At 52.2% G+C, this 17,039-nt stretch overlaps 1 long non-coding RNA gene and 4 other non-coding genes across 5 annotated transcripts; 3 read left to right on the top strand and 2 right to left on the bottom strand.

Moving 5' to 3' along the window:
* Window positions 1-628: 628 nt before the first annotated feature.
* Window positions 629-13,948, bottom strand: LOC119514011. The gene is made up of 2 exons (XR_005212739.1): window positions 13,795-13,948; window positions 629-1,146 (listed from the first exon to the last, which is right to left on the bottom strand). It is a non-coding gene; the product is annotated as an uncharacterized LOC119514011 (long non-coding RNA).
* Window positions 2,034-2,225, top strand: LOC119515048. The gene has a single exon (XR_005212944.1). It is a non-coding gene; the product is annotated as a U2 spliceosomal RNA (small nuclear RNA).
* Window positions 7,943-8,133, top strand: LOC119515044. Its single transcript, XR_005212941.1, has one exon. It is a non-coding gene; the product is annotated as a U2 spliceosomal RNA (small nuclear RNA).
* A 244-nt stretch (window positions 13,949-14,192) lies between the features above and the next one.
* On the top strand, window positions 14,193-14,383 carry LOC119515037. Its single transcript, XR_005212934.1, has one exon. It is a non-coding gene; the product is annotated as a U2 spliceosomal RNA (small nuclear RNA).
* A 2,425-nt stretch (window positions 14,384-16,808) lies between these two features.
* Window positions 16,809-16,999, bottom strand: LOC119515029. Its single transcript, XR_005212927.1, has one exon. It is a non-coding gene; the product is annotated as a U2 spliceosomal RNA (small nuclear RNA).
* Between the last annotated feature and the right edge of the window lie 40 nt (window positions 17,000-17,039).

The raw sequence follows: 17,039 nt of genomic DNA, 5'->3' as shown, positions 1-17,039 counted from the left end.
AGTGATCCCAAGTTGGCCAGAAGAACAGGGAACCGAGAGGAGAGATCTTGTAACGGACGGGCCTGAGGAGCCATCACGATAACTAGGTGCCAGGCACTGGCTGAGGGAGTTTGCTGTGTGATCTCACATCATTCTCTTTCACTCACTCATTCATTCTTTCATTCATTCACAAATATGGAACTGCCGGACTCTGGACTAAGTGCCAGGCAGAGAGCAGTGAAAAAAGCAGTCCAAGAGTAATCTGTGTGTGTGTATGTGTGACAGACAACGCCAGGAAACAGCACTTCAGAGTTGATGGGAGCCACCAGGGAAAGCAAAACCAGGTGGGCAACAGGGAGTGCTGCGGGTGGGCAGCGAAAGGAGCTTTATTAGAGGAAGGTCCACAGAGAAGTGAGTTGCCAAAAGACACCCCCCTACCCCTCCCACCCCACCCCCACCCCCGCGCCAAGGAATGTTTGCTACTTGATGCCTGACTAGCTCCACGTGGGACCTCCTCACAGCTAATCGGTCAGGAAGGCAACTTTTCGTGTGTGGCTCACCCTGTTGGATATTTTTACTGTTTTCCTCCCTTTGTTGTCATAGAGAACATTGCAACGAACATCCATATACTTGTAGCTGTTTGTTTCTCTTGTACTCTTATTTTATTTATTTTTTCAATTAGAGGATGGTAACTTCTTGACAGTCCCGTTAACCTGGAGCTGCGCTTAAAGGCAGATCGCCCTCTCCCCAGCTACAGACAGGAACAGCCGGGGCGTCGCGGACAAGAGGGTCGAGAGAGTCGTGGCCAGGGGCAGGGTGGGGCCGGGACTCAACCGCAGGTGTGATCTGCGTTTAGCCTGGAACCACCGCGTCCCAGGCCTCCCGCTGGCCTTCCCGGGGATGGGTGGGGGGTGGGCAGCAAACCTGCGTGTGTCCGACCCTGCCCCCCTTCGTCCTGCGCCCTCCGCGCCCCCCAGGGTCGAATTGCCGTTCTTGGGGCTTCCCTCGTGTAGACTCCACCGATCCTTGGGTTAGTAAGGCCTGTGCTCCAGGCGCGGCGCCGTGGGTCGGGGTGGTGGGGTCAGGTCGGCTGCCTGGGTTCAAATCCTGACTCTGCTCCCTCCCGACGGTGTGACCCCGGACCACCTCTGGTGTCAGGGAACACATCTGTGGAATGAGGAGGAGAATGGTTTCAATCCTATAGGGCCGGGACGATGCAATGGTTTAAAACATGCAAGGAATTCAGCGCAGTGCCTGGCACGCAGCGACTGATATTCTTCAGGCAACGCGTGCTATCGAGGTCCGCTTTCTGCCGGGTCGACAGAAGTGATGTAGGTGAAGGGCTGACTGTGTCAGTCTCACCGTCACGCTAACTACAAGTTTCCCGCGAACCGGTATAAGAAATATACGGCGTCCAGAAACCTGGGTGGGGGGCCTCCGGTACAGAAGCCCGGGGAGGCGGGCACGAGGGAGCCCCGTGTGTCTCGGCATGGCGGCGGGACCTGCCGCGCCCCGGCATCCCTACCGCCGTAGTTCCCTCCGGCCCCAGGTTCGGGCCAGGCCAGGCGGCCCAGGGCGGCCGTTCCTCGGCTCCCTGCCCGCGGAGCCCTTCTGTCCTCTCCGGGCTTCAACGGTGGGGTCCCCGTGGCTTCCTTCAGGAGAACGCGGACCCCTCTCCGCCCCCCGCCCCCTCCTCCCTTGCTTCCGCGCAGCGGGCGTGGCAGCCCTCGGCGCCCAGGCCAGCTTGCGGCGGAGCGCGCGGTGCCGGGAGGGCGCTACCTGGCGCGGAGTGGGACCACGGTGGCTACGCCCCCAGGGAGGCCGGGGCGGGGCATGCAAATCAACGTCCTTCCGCTCGAGAACGTGGCGAGCCAAAAGGGAGGCGAAAATTCACCAGGAATGCGGAGGATAGCAACAGCTGCCTGGCATCTGAAGGTCCCCATGGTATGTTTCAGTGAGCAAAGGCGGCCGCAACTGTTCACCGAGACTCCGCGCACTGCGAGTTGAATGTCTGTGGCAGGAGGTGGGTGCCGGCGAGTGGCAGACAGGTCACTATCGCTTCTCGGCCTTTTAGCTAAGATCAAGTGTAGTATCTGTTCTTGTCAGTTCAATATCTGATATGTTGTCTATTCGAGAACAGCGTATTAAACGGATTTTTGGAATTTATGAGTCGTAATAGGAGCTTGCTCCGTCCGGTCCACGCATCGACCTCGTATTGCGGTACCTCCGGGAACGGTGCACCCCTTCGGGGGTAAAAGGCGTGCTTAAAGGTAACAGCGGATGTGTTCTTTCAACATCATTTTGAAAGTGTGCTTCTCGTTTTCCCATGCCGGCGACTCTGAAGTCTCCCCCTTGTGTTTTCTTCTGTTTGTTTCAGAGTTATTCTCTGTTTGGGCCTGGCCTACCTTCTCTGCGTTTCTGTGGAACCTACTCCGGCACTGGACGTGGGACGTGCGGTGCACTGTTTAATATCAAACGCTTGCATCCGTAGACTTGTTAAACTCAGGTCGCACTTGACCCCTGTCCATGGGTGTCTGTTTTTATTCCCTTCCGTTCACGTTTGAGCCACTGGAGTGGCTTGCTTGTAGCTGGTCAGAGAGCAGGGACGAGCACTGGAAAGCCAAGCAGGCAGGTGCAAAGCATCATGATAGCTTCTACATGCAGTGTACGTGTCCATGGTCACGTGTCTACCGACCTGTTTTGCAGCCAGCAGGACTAACCTCACCGCACTCTATCCCAGTGACCACAGGAAAGACCTAGTCGCGCCCCCATCACTTACCTCCATCCCCATCTCCTAAACCTCTCTCAAGTCATCTGCCACATTTCCCGTATGTTTACTGCCTCTCTTCTAAGGGTTTTCCTCATCTGCTTGCTTCCTCACCGCCCTCCCCCGAGGACACAGTTTTCGCCCGCAGCCTTCGCAGGTGGTGGCTGCTTTCTCTCGAGCCTTCATTCCAAGCCGAGGACACAGTTTTCGCCCGCAGCCTTCGCAGGTGGTGGCTGCTTTCTCTCGAGCCTTCATTCCAAGCCGGCCCTAGAGGTGGACCAGGTATTCTTGTCCTCCTTGCTGCTTCCAGACCATTCTCCTTCGATTTATCCTAAAACCCTTGCAGCTTTGAATCGCCCTGATAAAGCCATCGACTGACCCCGCTCCAATTCATTCCTTGAGGATTTTAGCCTCTGGCTTCCTGCTCTGTCAGACACGACTTGGGTCATTACTTTCGGTGATTTCAACATCCACGTGGATGATCCTATTGGGGGTGGCCCTCTGCTGGGTGCCTCTAAGATCTAAGATCTAACTAACGTGAATGCAGGAGAGCATCATCTATTTGATTTTAACTGATCATCACTTCCTTTTACCGTTTCCACCTGGTTCTGATCGCAATCTGGGAGCCATCGGGGATGGGGAAGGGGAGGGGGGGGGGTGGGGGTCGAGGTCCTCCGTACGTGGTCTATGCAATTGTGATCGTGAGGTTGGCCCAAGCAGACAGTTTCATGAGAAACAGTTTCTGGGGGACAGGCGTAACGCCGACGCACGCGTGAGCGAGTGAGCATTGCCTGTCGTTCCGCCTCCGATTTATGTGGCTTCAATGAGGTCCCCTCCCTTAGGTACTGAACTCACTCGACCGGATCCCTACCATCCTACCATCCAGAAACAAACGATAAGCAAACGGGTCCCTTTCTCCATTGGTCAGGAAGGGCGTCAGAGTTAAGGAGAATAACTACCACGCCTTCCCGTGGTAGTTTTGGCGAAACCTCAGGTGCAAGGCCTTCCAGCCAAGCATCTTTGATTTCATATTGTTGGAGCATTCGCTGTGTCCCTGAAGAGTGCAGCTCCCTATAAATTCGCTGTGGGCCAAACGAAGAAAAAGATATACACAGATTAGTGCAGAAATTATGATTCCGAGAAAGATTTTGAGATGAGGAAGGCTGGTATCTTTCAGAGTGCAAAGTGATTTTGGAACGTAAAGAATTTCTTCACATTGAGTTCCATGGTTGTTTGTGAACAATAAATAAATAAAGATTAATAATAATAGAAAAGATACGCAAGCAGGTCATACCTACAAAGAACTGCCCTGACAGGGAAGGAAAACCCCGTTCTCCTATTTACCAACTTGGCTGCACATCTGAATCACCCGGAGCTCCTTTAAATCATACCGACGTCCCAGCCCCACCAGACGGCAATTCGATTAGAATGGTTGGGATCGGGCCGCAGCCTGGTGCACTTCAAAGCTCAATAGGTGATCCCACCGCACAGTGTGCATCCAGAAGCAGTCCTTGGCGTGACCGGTGACTGTGGCTCTCAACTTGATCAATAAGTTTTCCCTGACAACAAAAGTGTCACATGGGCTCCTGCCAATCCACATCAGGAATGGGCTTACTACAACCCCAGACTGGCTTTGTGTTTAGCGCGTGGCAGGCACTCGGTCAACAGTGTTTGACTGAGGGAATAACATATCCCCTGGTTTTGTCACAGACAGGAGGCCGCCCAGTCTACTGGGGGAGACCCTTGGACCCAAATTGCAAGGAATCGAGAGCAAATCTGGTAGCTGCTGTGTTGTGGCCAGGATGGAACCCCATCCACAATTTGGTTCCGACGTGGAGACTGATGACACCACCTGCGGTCCAAGAGGGTAGGAAAAGGCTTATCACTCACGTAACGAGGCCTTTCTCGGGAGGTTCAAAAATGGCTCCAGAGAGCAATTAAAAGAGACTGGCTGACGGTTTTTATGGTGGTTAGGGAGTGAGGCAGGGGTGAGGTTTCCCGCTGCCAGCAGGGACTAGGATGGTTTGAACCTCCCTCCAGCGCCAAGGGAGGGAGCACCCGGGCTTCCTTGTCAGCTTCCCCAGATGTGGGAAGGAGGCACACGAAGAAGGAGGCTTTAAAAGCTGTCAGCAGTCAAACATCAAAAAAGATGCCAGATTATTAACTCACTGTAAGTTGGTTTCTCCTCTGTCAGATGGGGGTGGAAAGCTGCCTTCCCCGAGTGCTGTACAGGTTAAATGGGACTGTCTGGGACCCTGCCTTCAATGGAGGACGTTCAGCACGTGACCACTGAATCGGTCTGATTGCCAGCGGTCAGCGTCCCGGCTTCTGCAGACAACGGTTCCTAAACCGAACCACGTTGATCTAAGGAGGATGCCAGCCTCTGTCCCCATGAGCGGGGATGGGGGCGGGGGGCAGTTGAGGATTGGGGGGAGCGAGTGGGGGCAGGAGGGGGCAACACGACGACGCTGGGGGTGTGAATGGGGGTGGGGGAGGAGAGGATTCCTGTGGAAAGCTGAGCCGACTGGCTGAATCCGGGATATGAATAAGTCGGTGAGGGGACAGATACGGGCGGGGGGGGGGGGGGCAATTACAGTAGGCGGGAGCTCACGCTAAGCAAGTGCTCTCTGGGGCAGGCCATGGCCCAGATCATGCCCTCCCCAGGTTGCTGGGGTGGCCGGCGGGGTGGAAACCAGTCCCCTCAATCCCCCATTTACACTTCTGGCCGGCGCTCTGCTTAGACGCCAATGCCCCAATTACCCCTTTTGCCTGCTATCGAAATTATGTCCTGTCCCCAAGCCTTCTTAGATGTCACAAAGACCTTCGATTCCGCTGGCTTACGTTCCATCCTGCCCCTGCCGCCCCGTTTTACTGGGTGTCTCTCGCGTGCACCCACTAGGGACCCGGAGCCAAATACGGCGAGGACTCGGGTGGGCCTCAAGGGGCTCACAGCCAGGTTTATCTCTCACGGCCCCTTCCTCGGCACCCTCCATTGGTATTCTGGCCATCTGGGCAGGCGTCTTGGTCCCCGACCTTGGCCGGAGGCTTCCCATGGGCAGGGTCGGCCTTGATACTGGACAAAGGCAGTGGATTCTCTGCCCGATGCGCTCAAATGACCAATTCCCGAGACACTGGGGTTTCAGAGAAAGAGTTATTGCTAGGCGTAAAGCAGGAGAGCAGATCGCCTGTTGGCCCCCAAATCGGTCTCCCTGAACTGCGGTAATTCTGATAGTTTTATAGCATCAAAAGATGAGCAGGTTTCAGGATAATGAGCAGAGTGGCTCCAGATGATGTGACTATAGGTGATGTAATTATCGAGCACACGCAGACTGATGGCACGCATAGTCACAGAAAGGTATGTAAGAAAATGGCGGCCTTAATACGATGATGGGCTTGATTTTTAGTATAATGAGGTATAGGTCACTTATAGGTTGAAGTCTAAGCTACTGCGCATGTCAGGTGGGGCCCGTTTTGGTTAGATCCGGCTTCGGTTATCAAGATAACTTTGGAATTGGGGTGGGTTAGTTGTGGGCTGACCCAAGGCCCTTTGTTAACAAATATGAGGGGCTGTCTTTAGTGATCATAAGACTCTGTAACGTTGAAAAACCGGATAAAATGGGTTACAAGTGAAGGTCGTGGGTCACAAGGTTTATACAATCACAAGGGCACAAGGTAAAGGCTAACAGTCATCATCAGAGAAATCGAGGCAGCTGGATTACAGTTCAGAGAGTGCAGGTATTGCCTTCTGTCTAGTCTTACATACCAGAAAGTCAAAAAGGAGTGTCTACATAATGATTCAATAATCATAATCATCCCTTAAATCTTGACTTCTTGGTCATGGTGTCTGGCCCATCTCCGGTCCCAGCACCAAGCACAGGCCCTGGCCGGTAGCGCTGCAGGCAGTTAAGGACTGCGTATGTTAAGTTGGAGGTGGTGGCGATGGCAGGAGGCCCAGAGACTGGAGGTGGGGGCGGTCACCCAGCTGTATCCCCCTGGGCAAATGCGCTTCTCCAGGGAAAGGATGTGAGCTTTATCGATGGGCCTCCTGTTGGGTCTAAGGCTCTCTCAGCCCCCCCAGTGATTACTACAGGCATGCATTCTCACGATTCCGCCGGCCACCATCCCCCTCGACCATGAACTCCAAGGGTCCGGAATCCCATCACAGTCACCTCTCAGTGTCTGTGGCTCGGGAAAGGGGCGCTGCCTGGAAACTCCTGCCTGTGCTCGTGGGGTCACTGTCCCTGACGCCCCCCACCCCGTGCCCGTTCCCCCCCTCCCCCCCCCCCGTAGTTCCCGGATCCCTGGTAGCGAGGGTCACGGGGACCACGACCGACATCGCACAGCGGTGAGGGCCCCAGGGCACCCGACCTGCCTCCCTAGACAGGCGCAGCTCTGCAGGTACTTGGGTCCCTGCGGGTCCGTCAGTGCGGACTCCGCGGGAGTGATTCTCGCGGAGGAAACTCACACGAGGCTGCTGCAGGGAATGAAATGGCAAGTGATTGACTTGCAGTGGGCCGTGTTCCATTCCAGTAAATGTAATCCGGGACATCCCCTCCTCAGGATGAGACTACCCGGGGACCCGAACTATTATTGAGCGGAAGACGGCCAGAAGAACACGGACGCGAGCAGAGAGGCCCTGAGGATGGGGAGCTTGGGTGGGGGGTGGGGGCGAGGGGCCGAAAAGCCACCGTGGTCACGATGTGTTGGGCAGTGGCTGGGCGTGTTGGAGGCGCGGCCTCAGGCAGTAAAGTTACTGCGTGTGAAGGAACGAAGTTCCTGCTTTCGGAGCCTCCTGGCAGTCGAGGGGTCTGCCCTCTTCCCTCAACGTGTCCGGCCGCCGCCCTCCGCGCTCTGATCTTTGCGGCCGCTTTGTACCAGCGAAGGAGCTCTGCCCCCAGCACAGTGGGCCAAGGGCGGAGTCCGCCCGCGGTGGCCACGCCCCCTCGGGCGACAAAGGGCGGGGCATGCAAATTGTAGTTGTCGGTTGGGCATGGGAGCGACGGAGGAAAACCTGAGATAAAGACTCCTTTTACATTTGCGGAGAACCGAAAATCTGGAAAAGAGCCGAATGATGCCATCAGTTCTGTCCAGGACGCAGAAGGAACGAGTCCTGGTGTAAGCGTTAGCGTTCTCACGGAGCCGTGAGTCGAACGCGCGTGACAGGAAGGGGGAGGCGGAGAGGGCACACATCTAGGCATCGCTTCTCGGCCTTTTGGGTAAGATCAAGTGTAATATCTGTTTTTATCAGTTTAATATCTGATACGTCTTCTATCCGAGGACAATGTATTCAACGGGTTTTTGAAGCTAGGAGTTGGACTAGGGGCTCGTTCCGTGCACTCCACGCATCGCCCCGTTATTGCAGTACTTCTGGGAACGGTGCACTCTTCTCTCTATTTACGCTGTGAAAAAACAGGTTTTCTAGATCATGACTTCTGTTGTGGTGGGGTATTTCTCTCGCGGAGATCGCTGGGCGTGTGTTGCTCTCCCAACAAAAAAGTCGCGCAGGCCTTCCTTATCTCCGTTTTTCTTTTTCCCACTTAACCGGTATTCAGGCCAATATTCGTTCCTGGGGCTTTCAAGCAGGTAAAGTTTAACTAGTCTTTGCCACCACCGCTTTACATTCAGGCGCTATGATTACTACTTACCTTCACAAGAATAGCAGGCAGCAGAGCCCAAGCAAGGCTTGATTCAACTTCATCCTGTAAGGCAGAGAGCTTCTTGGTTGACGTCTTCTCCAACCCTTCTCCAGTCCCTGAGACCTTGTCCTTCCCGCCATCATATCTGCAAGCCCCTGCCCGCCACCCCTTCTCAGCCTCCTTTCCCTTCTTGTTCTAACTGCCTAAGCTTCCTTCCAGTGAGGAAGGACATGGCAGTTCTGCAGCCTTCTCAGGCCAGGGCCGTTTCCTCTCCCCAACCCTGAGCTCATTCCACTGGGCCTGGAAGCACTGTTCTTGCTCTGCTTGCCCCTCACAGACTACCTTCCCTCTGCCCACACTGCCCCGGACCCCAGTTTTGAATCGCACATAATCGGACTCCACGGCCCGGCCACCTCCCTTCCTGTCACCTGTCCAGCCGCAGGTCACTCGCACTGCGCACCCACTCACGCCTTGAAGATGTTAGCGCCTGGCTCACGGTCTCTATCCAAAATGCTCCTTTCACAATTCCTGGTGTTCTCAACATCCACGAGGATGACTGTTCCAGCAGCCCCTCCTCTCGGTTCCTTCATGTCCTCTCCTCTGACGGTCTCCTCCTCCGCCCTACCCCAGCCACTCACTCCCTCGGGCCCACCCGAGATCTTGTCGCTACCGGTGGCTGAAACCCCATTCGCTTCTTTCTAGCATCGCACCTTCCAATCACCTTCTGCCCTACCTGCCACCTTTCTCTGTCCCCACCCCCCATGTTCCTTACATCCCTGTTTACCCACATCAATTGCCTTGCATACATCCTCGGCCCCCTCGCGGCACTCCAGCTCTGTCAGACTCACGCGGCCAGCCTCAACCCAGGTCGAGTCCAACTCGAGTCTCGGCGCGCCCTGCATGGGTGGGACCGAATGACTGAACGTAGGTGGTGAAAACTGTAGGACCAGGCTGACTGGGCTCACCTTAACCCTCCATGTGCCAGGGGAAAACAGACACCAACGTTTACAGTCTGGGTCCAGTGGACCCTTTTTATGTTTGTTTTTCATATTTAAGTCATTTCGTGGGTAATTTTCAGAAGTGAAAATAAAGGATAGTAGGAAAGAATTTAAACATAGCAAGCCCACATTTTATTTCTTATTTCCACGGTCTTGACGGTTTAGCTACCCAAAGACGGCAACGTCCTCCAAATGCGACGGACTGGACGGCTCCTCGACGGCCATGCCTGAGCTTGCGATATACCCACCCCATAAATGCCCATTCCAGATTTCAAATACATCTCCCACAGGTTCTCGCTCATCACTACGCCAGGCTCCTCCTGTGCTTGCACCGTCAAAGCGCAACACTTTGAGAACTTGTAAATTTGTTGGATTGCAAATTCTTGTGTTTGAGAAAATTCTTCTAGGGTACTGTCATTTGAAGACCCACCGTCTTGAGGTTTCACTTATATAATCCATATTACCATCTTCATTAGAGTCCAGGGGTGCTGCTATCTGTCCTTCGCGTTCATCCCTGATTCATCTGATATCCCGATACGGGTTCCTCTGTCGGTTTCCTCTTCTTTGTCATTATGGGTGGAAAACGAAAATTTCTGAAGACTCTACAGTGTTCGATTGAAAGCAGAAATCAGACTACAAAGACGGTGTCTCCCATCTTCTCGTTTACCTTCTCGAAAGATGACGCACTACTTTGGGCAACAGAATAAGAAAAGGGAAGGACGGTGCCATGGCGACAGATGGGCTATCTCACTGTTGCATCGTCTTCCTGAGCAATTCCACCATTCCTCCACTAACTTATTCTTGTAGTCTCTTTTGTCATGGTTGGGAATGACTGATGAATAACTACAAAAAAGCTCCTTGGATGATCAAACAGCAAATTGTTTCAAGATACAGGGAAAATAAGGTCACTGAGATCCCACAAGGCGCCTGAGATTATGAGAAAGAGAAAAGCAGCCCCAGAAGCTGGCATGGTACCATCAGCCACTCGCAACTCAGCCATGGTGGTCTCCCGTTGTACATCAGCAATTTCACGGAACATCAACATCGGTCAGGGCCACTCTGTGACTGTGATGGATCGAGACAAAGGACAAGCCCACTCTGTAGTCACATCTGAACGCAGACAAGAAGAATATCGTCCAAACGACAAAACTGACCAAACTGACCCCCCTACCCTGGCTGGGTGACTGCTGCTACTTTACCAGAGACAGCTCTGGCCCTACTCTCTTCTTCCCTCCTTCTTGGTAAGCTTTATTAAGACACCCAGTCGTCAAATTACCCTTGCTTCCTGACAGCATCCCATCCAGAGGAAAGCCTGGCTTACTTGAACCCTCCCTAAATCACCTCACACAAGCCCTGTAGAGGGCGATTAAGGTAGCATGCATGAAGTCCACCTTCAGCTATGCCGGAGATGTGCAACATGGCCGCCAGGGCTGATACAACAATAGCTTAAGTTACCCTCAGCCTTCTTTACGGAAGTAGTTCGCGCCAAAAGTGCTAGTTCGCGCCAAAAATGCTAACCCTACATCTGCCATCCGCCCTAGCAACAGCAGCCACCAATCCTAGACCGCCACGAGCCCTTGCTAGCCACTTCCCCTTCTCCTAGAGTATATATGCTCTGCCTCTTCAATAAAGTTTTGCAGCTTGATCAGAAACCTGTCTTGCTGTCGTTCTTCGTGTCTCTTGTCCCATACCATTCCTCCCTCACAGGATTTGGAGCCTCCGTTGATCGTCCCGCGGGCCGGGACAAAGCCCAAATCCGAAGCCAAGTCATCCCTGACACCGTGGTACTGAGACGCCCCATGGTCCCCCGTGCTGTGCGTTCTCCCTTGTTGCATATGACATGCTATCATATGCTATGACATAATATAATGTAGTAACCCAACTCTTTCAACCAGTGGTGTGCTCCTGGTGGTCTTTGGCTGGATGATACCGACAAGTTTAAAGGGTCCGATGCACCCATATGGTAATTGCAAGACAGAACGAGTTTTATTCTGTTTGAATAGAAAAGAAAACTTTCTCTCCTTTCACTGGAAGACCTCTAAAAGAGAATAAAAATCATGAAATATCAATATTTACAAATAGGACTGCTCAAAAGATAAATGAAAGGGAGGGAGGGGGAAAAGAACACCTGTCAAATGGGATGAAACCGACCCTGATGAGATACCGGGTTTGACTCAGGTGAGCCCCCTTAGTGCCGAACAGCTGAATCATCCTCTAATCCATTCATTCCACATAGCTGTTTCTCACCTTTTCCTCCAACCTCCAAAGAATCTCTTCTGCCCCCACCCCTCCCCACCCCGCTCTCAGCACCCCCCCCCACCTAGCGGGTTTCCTGTGTCCTGAAGGAAACAGAAACAATCAGAGGAAACTTCCACAGGTTCCCGCCACGCATCCATCCAACTTCCCAGCATATCTAGAACTACCTTCCCCTCTGGTGCCAGGAGGAGTCCTCTGTGCTCCTAGCAAAGGCAAAGAAAGGCCCAGCCCCTCCACTTGGCCGCTGGAGCCCACCCAGCCCTCCTCGCCTCTGGCGACTCTCCCTCTCTCTCTCTCTCCCTCTCCCAGTCGGCAAACTTCTCCTCATGGATGGGATTTTCCCCACCATCATGTAAACATGCTGTTTGTTTGTGTCCCAACTTTAAATAAAGCCCGCCCTTGACCCACCTCACCCTCTAAGCTGCCATCTCATTTTTCTCCTCATTCCCCACTCCCATCTTGAAATTACTTTTATCTGGAAATAACCTCAGACTTACAGCAAGTTGCATGAATAGTAAGAACTTCCCAGATCCATCAACTGCTGCATTTGCCTTATACTTCTCTCTCTGTCACTCGCTCGCTCTCTCTAAAATACACATACACTCATAGGTACCGCCCCCCCCCCCCCCCAAACACCAGAGAGTAAGTTGCACACAGGATGTTCCTTCGTCCCCAAATACTGCAGAGCATTTCCTAACAACAAGGGCATTCTGGAAGTTTCACACTAATACAGCAGTATAATCTACAGTCTGAGTTCAGATTTCACCAACCGTCCCGATAAAGTCCTTTACAGCCACTTGTCTTCCTGGCCCAGGGCACTTAGTTGTCATGGTTCTTTACGTCTCCTTCAAGCCTTTTCTTTGTCTTTCACGGACACTGATGTTGTTTTGAAGAGAGCAGGCCGGTTATTTTGTAAAGTGATCCTCGATTTGGATCTCGTTCTCTCTTGAACCCATTCCAGTTAGTCTTTTGTCCCGGGCACTCCAGGCAACCGCTGTTGTCAAGGTCCATAAATCCAACAGTCATTTGTCAATCCCCAACTCACCTGAACCATCAGCAGCTTTCCTCATGGTTGTGCTTTCCCTGGTTCTTGAAATGCCTTCTGGGCTTGGTCTCCAGAACACCTCGCTCTTCTGGTTCCCCTTCTGACTGTTCCCTCTTAAATGTCCTATTCCGCTACCCTTCTTTGACTTTGGGGTGTCCCAGGGCTTGGTCCTGGGACCTCTTCTGCTTGTGATGACCACCCCCTCCCTTGGTGAGCGCCTCCAGACTCTTGGCTGAGGTTCCAGCTCTGTGCTGACAGCTTCCAAAATAACTCCAGCCGGGATTCCAGAACCTTACACTCAGCTGTCTACTTGCCACCTCCACTTGGCTGTCTAATGTGCATCTCTCACTTGTCCTCTCCAGAACCGAGCTCCAAACAGGACACTCCGCTCCCTCCAAACTGGATCCTCTCCCAATCTTGCCGGTCTTTCTGCTGCTGCCCTGGCCCCCTTCAGGCTCTTCTGAGTGACCATGGTAAGCCATTCCGTACCGCGCCCCTGCTGGGAACTCCTCCAGAGCTTGCTTGCCTTCGCCGCCGGCCGGCCGGACAGACGGACGACACGACACCTCGCCAAAGTCCTTGTAATGACCCACGAGGTCCCGCGTGACCCGCTCCCCACCCCCGCCTCACTTCTCTGACCTCATCCCCTGCTACCGCCCCTACCCCGCTCATCCCGCCCCGGCCACCCGGGTCTCCTACGCGGTCCCTCGGGACCCACCTCAGGGCTTCGGAACTGGCGGTTCCTCTCCCCTCGCGGAGGCTGCCTTACCGTGAAGCTGACGAAGCTTACTTAAATCCCAGGGCCTGTGACTCACCAAGGGCCCCTTTTCCCAAGGCTCGGTCCACTCCATGAACCTGTCAGGGCGTGCATCCCCTGGGGACTATACACTGGCGACTCACGAAACAAAAAGCGAAAAGGCTTAAAGGGTGCGTGTGCGCGCGCGCGTGCAATGAAACGAGTACAATAAAATAATGTTAGGTGGTGGGTATACGGGTGTGCACTGTAAAATCCTTTCAACGTAGCTGTACGCGTGAAAAATTTGGAAAAAAAAGAAAGAAACCAAGGGGGAAACACACACACACACACACACACAAAATGTTGGAAAGTAAAACCTCACGGAGCGGTGGGCGTCTTTCACGTTCTGGGCTTTTCCTCCTTTTCCCGGGACAACGTGGCCGAAAGAGCTTTTCTGCTAATCGTCTGTTTCAGGCGCGGTTTTCCGTTCCAAGGCCGGGGGGACGGCCCGGGAGAGCAGGAAATGGCGCACGTGTGGGCGGGACATGCAAATTAAACCGACAGCCTCGCCCAGGATCTATGGGAACAAACTAATAAAAAGTGTAACGTCCCCAAGTAAATAACATTCTTACAAAGTATTAGGGATCATAAGTTCTGAAGATAACATGCTGTTAAAAGCATGAAAGAGGGTGAGTCTTCGGTTGCGTGGCTTTACGCACCGTGAGCTGAAGATGTGTGAGAGGAAGGGTGCCTCGGCGAGGGCGGTAGAGCCGGTATCGCTTCTCGGCCTTTTGGCTAAGATCAAGTGTAGTATCTGTTCTTATCAGTTTAATATCTGATACGTCCTCTATCCGAGGACAATATATTAAATGGATTTTTGGAGCAGGGAGATGGAATAGGAGCTTGCTCCGTCCACTCCACGCATCGACCTGGTATTGCAGTACTTCCAGGAACGGTGCACCCCCTTCGGGGGGAAAAAAGCGACAGTCCGAAAATCAGGTTTGGTGTTCTCCTTGCAGCTCTCCGGAGCGCTTTTCTTTCTGTCTGTCGCGCTCTCCGGTGGCTCCGTACTCTCGGGTGGTGCGGGAATCTACCAGCGGTCTGCAGCCTTGTAGATTTCCGAAATCTTTGTTACAGATCGATGGAGTCGATAACCTCTGTTGGCCTGTTCGATTGGCTGAGCTAGGCGTCTGCGCCTGGGTCGTCAAGTCACGGCAGGCCGTGTTATCAGGGGACCTCACACGACGCCATGGCAGGCAGGTGTGGGGCGAGTGTGGGTGGGGTTGCCCTATTCTTTTTTCCGCTTCCTGTGACGGGAGAAGTGGCATGAGGTACAGTTGGGAGGTTTACCTAATACATTACGTGTGCTACTTTTTTGATCCTCATACCCCCCCACACACACTCACCCACCTCTTTATTTTCCACACCCGTCCCTGGGTAACCTGTAATCCACTTCCGTTTTTAATGAATTTGAACTTCCTAGCTGTTTTGATTAAGTGAGTCTTGCTTATTTCGTTCAACATGAAGCCCTCAAAGTTCACCCACGTCCTAGCTTCCATCAAATCAGAACGTCATGCCTTTCACAAGCTGAGTAGCATTCAATATGTACCATATTTTATTCATCCGTGAATAATGCTATTACCATTGGTGTGCAAATATTTCCAGTCCGTTTTTTTTTGTTGTTGAAGACGAAGTTCTGACCTGTAGCTGACTGCAAGCACTTTTTCAGAGAAGCATCATGCAACAACACAACACAACAACGTAACTGACAAGGAAATTTGGTTGTTTCTGTGTCATATAACATCTAAAAAATAAACTGTGACTAACAGTACTATACTCTTGTCTAATATCATGCAGCTGATTGGTTGCTAGGGTTCTGAGCATTATTCTTCTTTGAAATGTAGCTGTGTTATCTATCTAGGGAGAGCAGGCCTTTCTGGTTGTTCATCTTATGGACATATCTGATCTTGCCTTATCGGCCCCCTGGGGGTCGAGGCACCACCATGGGCGGAACAGCCTTGAACAGCCTTTATACTTTATGGCGCAACTGGTTTTTCTGAGATGAGTTGCCGGGGTCCCTAGGTCATAAATTCTTTCTATATACTAGACTCTTTTTCTGGAATCTGACATGTACCACACTCGCCTTTGTCCAGTGTATGGATGGATAAGTAGAAAAATGGGGGGTGGGGGGTGGGGAGCACCCAGTGTTTTTACTTTAACAGTTCTTTTTCACTGTAATTTTTATTCTTGTTACTTTTGTGTGTGTGTGGTAATGAAAATGTTCAAAAATTAATTTGGGGGATAAACGCACAACTATATAATGGTACTGTGAACAACTGAATGTATGCTTTGTATGACTGCATGTTATGTGAATATATCTCAATTAAAGGGAATGCTAAAAAACAAAAAAATTCCTTGAAGCTTAACCGTACTGTCTCACTGTCAGTATTACGTCCTGAGACTGAGCTGCATGATATTAGACAAGAGTCACAGTTAGTTACACACAGTTAGTTACACACAGTTAGTTAGTGTTAGTCACAGTTTATTTTTTAGATGTTATATGACACAGAAACAACCAAATTTCCTTGTCAGTTACGTTGTTGTGTTGTGTTGTTGCATGATGCTTCTCTGAAAAAGTGCTTGCAGTCAGCTACAGGTCAGAACTTCGTCTTCAACAACAAAAAAAAACGGACTGGAAATATTTGCACACCAATGGTAATAGCATTATTCACGGATGAATAAAATATGGTACATATTGAATGCTACTCAGCTTGTGAAAGGCATGACGTTCTGATTTGATGGAAGCTAGGACGTGGGTGAACTTTGAGGGCTTCATGTTGAACGAAATAAGCAAGACTCACTTAATCAAAACAGCTAGGAAGTTCAAATTCATTAAAAACGGAAGTGGATTACAGGTTACCCAGGGACGGGTGTGGAAAATAAAGAGGTGGGTGAGTGTGTGTGGGGGGGTATGAGGATCAAAAAAGTAGCACACGTAATGTATTAGGTAAACCTCCCAACTGTACCTCATGCCACTTCTCCCGTCACAGGAAGCGGAAAAAAGAATAGGGCAACCCCACCCACACTCGCCCCACACCTGCCTGCCATGGCGTCGTGTGAGGTCCCCTGATAACACGGCCTGCCGTGACTTGACGACCCAGGCGCAGACGCCTAGCTCAGCCAATCGAACAGGCCAACAGAGGTTATCGACTCCATCGATCTGTAACAAAGATTTCGGAAATCTACAAGGCTGCAGACCGCTGGTAGATTCCCGCACCACCCGAGAGTACGGAGCCACCGGAGAGCGCGACAGACAGAAAGAAAAGCGCTCCGGAGAGCTGCAAGGAGAACACCAAACCTGATTTTCGGACTGTCGCTTTTTTCCCCCCGAAGGGGGTGCACCGTTCCTGGAAGTACTGCAATACCAGGTCGATGCGTGGAGTGGACGGAGCAAGCTCCTATTCCATCTCCCTGCTCCAAAAATCCATTTAATATATTGTCCTCGGATAGAGGACGTATCAGATATTAAACTGATAAGAACAGATACTACACTTGATCTTAGCCAAAAGGCCGAGAAGCGATACCGGCTCTACCGCCCTCGCCGAGGCACCCTTCCTCTCAC

This window comes from Choloepus didactylus, chromosome 18 (assembly GCF_015220235.1).
Source record: "Choloepus didactylus isolate mChoDid1 chromosome 18, mChoDid1.pri, whole genome shotgun sequence".
NCBI classification, from domain to species: Eukaryota; Metazoa; Chordata; class Mammalia; order Pilosa; family Megalonychidae; genus Choloepus; species Choloepus didactylus.
The sequence above is the reverse complement of the archived record's forward strand: the minus strand, read 5'-3'. Positions and strand labels throughout refer to the sequence as shown.